Source organism: Mastomys coucha, unplaced genomic scaffold (assembly GCF_008632895.1).
Source record: "Mastomys coucha isolate ucsf_1 unplaced genomic scaffold, UCSF_Mcou_1 pScaffold12, whole genome shotgun sequence".
Classification (NCBI taxonomy): Eukaryota; Metazoa; Chordata; class Mammalia; order Rodentia; family Muridae; genus Mastomys; species Mastomys coucha.
In genome coordinates, this window is record NW_022196894.1 from 7,823,479 (window position 1) to 7,829,658 (window position 6,180).

The following is a 6,180-nucleotide window of genomic DNA, read 5'->3' on the forward strand; positions in this document are numbered from 1 at the left end:
AAAAAAAAAAAAAAAAAAAAGAAATCAAAATATGAGTCCGGCAGTGGTGGCGCACGCCTTTAATCCCAGTACTTGGGAGGCAGGAGCAGGTGGATTTCTGAGTTTGAGGCCAGCCTGGTCTACAGAGTGAGCTCCATAACAGCCAGGGCTACACAGAGGAAGAGAAATCTGTCTCGAAAAAAAAAATAATAAAATAAAAGAAATCAAAATATGCCAGCATGCTAGCACATACCTTTCATCCCAGCACTTGGGACACAGAAGCAGTCAGATCTCTGTGAGCTTGAGGCCATCCTTGTCTACATGTTGGGTAGCCACCAGAGAAGACTGCTTGGACATGGGTTTAAGCAAATAGAAAGTTTTTATTAGATAGCCAGCAACTACACTGGGTGTTTCAGATCCCAATGTGCCCTGAGCCTTTCTTAGGCAGAGCTTTTAGGCACAAAACCCATGTTCTGGGTTGACATACCTTCAGTTAACAAGAACAGTTAGCCAGCAGCAGAACTACAGAAGCTAAAAAGCAAGGTTAGTGCATTTATAGACTTTTCTAGAACTATGGACGTGGATGGATTAGGCCCATGTTTTAGTTTTGGCAGGTGGTGCTATCTACATGCTGGGTTTTACAGCCTGAATGATCATGACTCCATCAGGGAGCCAGCTGTGCTACGGGCTGGAGCCTGTCATGTTGTAGTGAGTTTCAGGAGGACTAAGGCTACATAGCGAGACTTTGTCTTAAGGAAGGAAGGAAAGAAGGGAGAAAGAAGGGAGAGAGGGAGCAAAACTATGGCCTGTAAGATGGCTCATTGGCTAAGGACACTTATAACCAAACCAGATGATGCGAACCCAGTTCCTGGAACCCACTTGGTGGGAAGAGAAAAGTGACTCCCCTAAGTTGTCCTCTGACCTCCATATATATACTGTGGCAGAAGTGTAACCCCCATTCAACCAGAATAAATAACAAATAATTTTAAAATTAGCTTAAAACATGCATAATGGCTGTGTGGTGATGGCACATGCCTTTAACCCCAGCAGTCAGGAGGTGGAGGCAGACCCATGAGTTTGGAACCAGCTTGGTCTACAAAGTTTCAGCACAGCAAACTCTACACAGAGAAAACTTGTCTAAACACAACACCAACACCACAAAAATAAGAAAAATGCATAACAGAAAATGTACTGTTTTGTGGATTTTTGTTGTTTTATTTATCTTGTTTTGTTTTTAAAATGGACTCTTCTGTTTCCTTTGTGCCTTAGTTAGGTTTCCATTGCTGTGAAAAGACACCATGACCAAGACAACTCTTATAAGGACAGAATTTAATTGGGGCTGACTTACAGGTTCAGAGGTTCAGTCCATTGTCATAACAGGAAGGATGGCAGTGTCCAGGTAGGCAGGTATAGTACTGGAGGAGCTGAGAGTTCTAGCTTCATGTGAAGGCCACTAGGAGAAGAACTGGCTCCCATGTGGCTTGGATAAGGATCTTATTGCCCACCCCTACCATAACACACTTCCCCTAACAAGGCCACACCTACTCCAACAAGGCCATACCTCTTAATAAACTGCCACTCCCTGAGCCAAGCATATTCAAACCACCACACTAGCATAGCCTGGACTCACTGTGTATCCAAAAGTGGTCTTGAACTCCTGATTCTCTTGTGTTGAGTGCTCAGATTACAGGCAGTGCTGGGGATTAAATATAGGGCTTTATATATACTAGGCAATCACTCTATCAACTAAGCTACAAAAGCCAGCCTCATTTTACCTATGTTTGTTACAGTTCAGTGGTATCAAGGAAAGCTGGGCCTAGCGGCTTGCTTAGCAAGAAGCCTAGGTTTCAACCCACAACATTTCCTTTCAAAAAGTCAAGGGCAGCCTGTGCAATTTACTGAGCTGCTACTTCAATAAGGTAAAAGTAAAGACGGTTTGGATGGTATAGCTCAGTGATAAAGCACTTATATAAGACCCAGACTCAGTACCAGGGATACTGAGATTTTAAAAAACAGGGATTTAAAAAACAGGAAGAAAGAGAGGGAGGAAAGAAGGAAGGGAAGAAGGAAGAGAGGAAGGAAGGAAGGGAGAAAGGAAGGAAGAGAGGGAAGAAGGAAGAAAGGGAGGGAGGGAGAGGATAGAGAGGAAGGAAGGGAGGGAGGGAGAGGATAGAGAGGAAGGAATGGAGGGAGGGAGAGGGTAGAGAGGAAGGAAGGGAGGGAGGGAGAGGGTAGAGAGGAAGGAAGGGAGGGAGGGAGAGGGTAGAGAGGAAGGAAGGGAGGGAGGGAGAGGGTAGAGAGGAAGGAAGGGAGGGAGGGAGAGGGTAGAGAGGAAGGAAGGGAGGGAGGGAGAGGGTAGAGAGGAAGGAAGGGAGGAATGAGGACAATTCTCATCAATCAATCTAGTTCCAGTCTTTTCTGCTGTCCTTTCTCTGTGTAAAAGCCAGGCTTTGCTCAGGCAGCCCTTGGGGATACAACATTGTTTACAATCAAAAGTAAAACTATAGTGCCAGAGAAATAAATGGCACAGTAGTTAAGAAAATTTGCTGCTTTTACAGAGGACCAGAGGTCAGTTCCCAGCATCACTTCTGGCAGCTCACAATCTGACCTTCTGAGGGATCTGACACCTTCTTCTGGTCTCTGAGGTCTCCATACTCATGTGCATACAAACCTATACACAGACCCACATACATGAGCACTATCAGAAATACAAAGCCCAACAAGTTTTAGGACCTAGCTTCAGCCCACAATACTTCCCCAACCAACAACCCTCCCCACTCATCCACCCAAAAAGGGGAAAATTTCTGAGCCAAAAATTGATGGTACATACATGTAATGAGTTCCAGCCCAGCCTTCTCTACAGAGTGAGTGTCAGTCCCAGCCTAGACTGTATAACAAGTCTGTCTCAAAAACAAAACAAAACAAAACAAAAACAAAAACAAACAAACAAAAAAAACAACAAAGAACAAAGAAACAAGAGCTTGGGAGATGGAAGTAGGAACGATGGGAGTCCAGAGTCATGCTTGGCTAAATATCAAGTTGGGAGCCAACATGAGACCCTAGTTAAAACAGGCAATGACAACAAAGCCCAACAAGTGTGGACTAGTAATACTATATTTCTATATGACTATATTTCCAGGTACTTGGGAAGGTGAGGAAGAAGAATTACTTGGATCCAGAAGATCTATCTGAGCCTTGTCAACAGCAAAAATATCAACTAAGATGGATGAAATCTGAGCATAGTCGGGACAACATGGATTCACGTCAGCCTACACAATAAAGTTCCATTTCAAAACCCAAACCAAAAATAAAATGCGAGCACTGGCCCACACTTATAATCCCTACATATGAGAGGCTGAAGTAGGATGAGGACTTCAAGAGTACCCTCAGTGATGTAACCAGTCGATACCTAAATGTGTTCTAATTTGTCTTTTGACTTGGGGTGGGAAGAATGCATCCTTTACAGAGCAGATTCTTCACAGCTCAGTCTCCTGGGACCTTGAGTGAGGTCAAGATATATGTATATGCCTGTATGAGAGTTTATATCCATCATATGTTTGCAGGAGCCTGCTGAGGCTCAATATGGGCTTGGATCCCCTAGGACTGGAGTTAAAAATGGTTGTCTGGGGATGTTGTCAGTGCTGGAAACTGAATCCAGGTCCTGCTGGATAACAGCCAGTTTTCTTTCCTTTTCTTTCTTTCTTTCTTTCTTTCTTTCTTTCTTTCTTTCTTTCTTTTTTTCAAGACAGGGTTTCTCTGTATAGCCCTGGCTGTCCTGGAACTCACTCTGTAGACCAGGCTGGCCTCGAACTCACAAATCTGCCTGCCTCTGCCTTCCAAGTGCTGGGATTAAAGGCGTGTGCCACCACCGCCTGGCCACTCAGTTTTCTTAACTTCGGAGTCATCTCTCCAGCTCCATCACTATGTGTCTTTGAGACAGGGTCTGTGTAGCATGAGCTGATCTTGGTTTTTATCTTTTCCTTCTTTTTTTTTTTGTAACAGAGAAAAAAAATACCACCAATCCCTGAGTTTGCTCTAAAATCAGGCCACATAATCTCTCCAATCCCAGGCCTCCCTTACACACACACACACACACACACACACACACACACACACACACACACACACAAACACACACTGCCTCCAAAGGAATTCTATATAAACCCTGCATTCTGCTCAGTTCTCTGTTGCTTCTCTCTAGTAGAAGCAGCTGCCCCCTGGGTTTTCCCTCACAATACATCTTTTGTGTGAGGTTTGCTGTGCTGGTCTGTTGTATTCTTTGGCTCTTGTCAGGAGACTTTCCCACCAGCTCTGTAATGCTTGCAAGTGGGACCCTCAGTTCTAACCCTCTTCAAAATAAATAATAATAATACAAGTCATAATGCAGTGCTTAGGGTCCTTAGAGGACGGAAGATTTTTTGGTAAGGGCCAGGCATGGCGGTGCATGCAGGTAATCCCACCACCAAGAAGGCAGAGAGGCAGAAGGATCAGGTGTCCAAGGTCGTTCTTGACTAACAGTAAGTTTGAGGCTAGCCTGGGATATCTAAGACCTTGCCTGAATTGGAGCAACAAAATTACAGTAAGGATACTTGGCTTTTGCTACTTTGTGGGTTCTTCCTTCTTTCATCCCTTTTCTACCCTCTCAACCCCTAACACTAAATAGGAGAGAAAAAGAGGAGAGGGGGTGTCGTCACCATTAGCCTACTTCTTGAAGTGGAAATTTCTGATTTCTTTGGAAACTCAGTTATGTCAACTGATGTTTTGCTGGAGCAGACAGGTGAGAGGACACTTTGCTGTTTAGAAAGAATGTAATTGTGACCCACAGACAGTGAGAGGACGCTAGTGCGTTGGCTTACCTTGCTTTGCTTTGCTGGTCTTCAATGACAATGCTTGTGTTGCTGATAGTTGCTTGTTGTGACTTCATAGAGAGTAATTTGCCAAAGAACCTCTCATGATATTAGGGTGGCTTCTTGTTTCCACAGACTCGGCTGACTGGCAGGGCCTCTTGTTTTCTTCTGGATCGATGACTGCTGTTGCTGATTTGTGAGTTGTGATTGCCTAGTGAACTGAACTACTGAATAGCCCCAAAGAATATTTCTAAATAGGCCCATTCTCCTCTTGTACAATTAATGATTTTTCCCCAGTACCTCTGGTCCGCAGTGGGCTTTAAGGGAGGTTGAAGTGTTTAAGAACTCTTATGAAAGTAGGTTTTGAAAGATCTAAGCCAGCAACTTCCTGCTGATTAGCAGCATTGACTTCCTTGGGGCAAGTGTGATGTTTGCTGTCAGGATATCTAACGTCTTCATACTTCTTTGCAAACAATTACTCAAAAACCATAGCCAACAGCAAACAAACAGTAACGCACCTCACCTCGTGGACCTTAGCATTCATAGACCCTCTGAAAAGTCCCCAGAATTCCAAATGTCACCCAGTTACAGAAACTGTCTGCACCTGGCAAAATCATGCCCCTACCAGAGCACGAGGCAAATCACAGTCAACTGCTGTGGACAGTCTGAAGCAGCACCATAGCCCACACCTGGGATTAAAACAAAAACATATTCTGATAATATTTCTGTGTTTTTTAAAGAAATCACAATGCCCAAATTGTCACTACAGACACTGGCCATGAGAATCCTTCCTGAGGACACAGCAGCTTCTGAATCTTCCGTTCAATGTACTGTCTGTGTCCTCCTCAGACCCCATAAGGACAAATCAAGGTGTTCACTGTGCAAAGAGGACAAATCCTGAGGTACAGAGGAGGTGACTATAGATCCTGAGATGTGCTGGGCCTCATGGATCTGAAGGCCGAGAACCTGACAGTGCACGGTGATGCTGAGGGTCATATGGAGGACAGAGTGGACCCCACACCTCCAGAGCTTGAAGTCAGACTCGGATCTTGCAGTCTCAGAACTGAGTGGCTTGGATGCTTGGAGGGACAACTACTCGAGCAACTATGAAGAGAAGAGCAGGGGAGTTGAAATTAACCCATCCATCCTGCCTTTCAACATCCCCCGCAGTCATTTTTAAATAGGTGTGCCTTTACTTAAAATGTGTGACAGAGAGTCTGGATAGCTCAGGGTAAAGTGGGCAGACCCAGACAAGCCTCAAGGGAAATAGGAGGTAAATATGATCAAAATATATATGTGTGTGAAAATGTCATAGTGAAAACCATTATTATGTATGATTGATATATCCTAATAA

The 6,180-nt window shown here is 44.3% G+C and overlaps 1 long non-coding RNA gene across 1 annotated transcript in view; it reads left to right on the top strand.

Annotated features, from left to right (window-relative positions):
• LOC116085333 overlaps positions 1-3,275 on the top strand; it is a 16,173-nt gene extending 12,898 nt beyond the window's left edge. The window contains exons 4-5 of the long non-coding RNA XR_004116502.1: positions 1,770-1,898; positions 3,119-3,275. This is a non-coding gene — a long non-coding RNA (uncharacterized LOC116085333). The remainder of the gene's footprint in view (positions 1-1,769; positions 1,899-3,118) is intronic.
• The last annotated feature ends 2,905 nt before the right edge of the window (positions 3,276-6,180 follow it).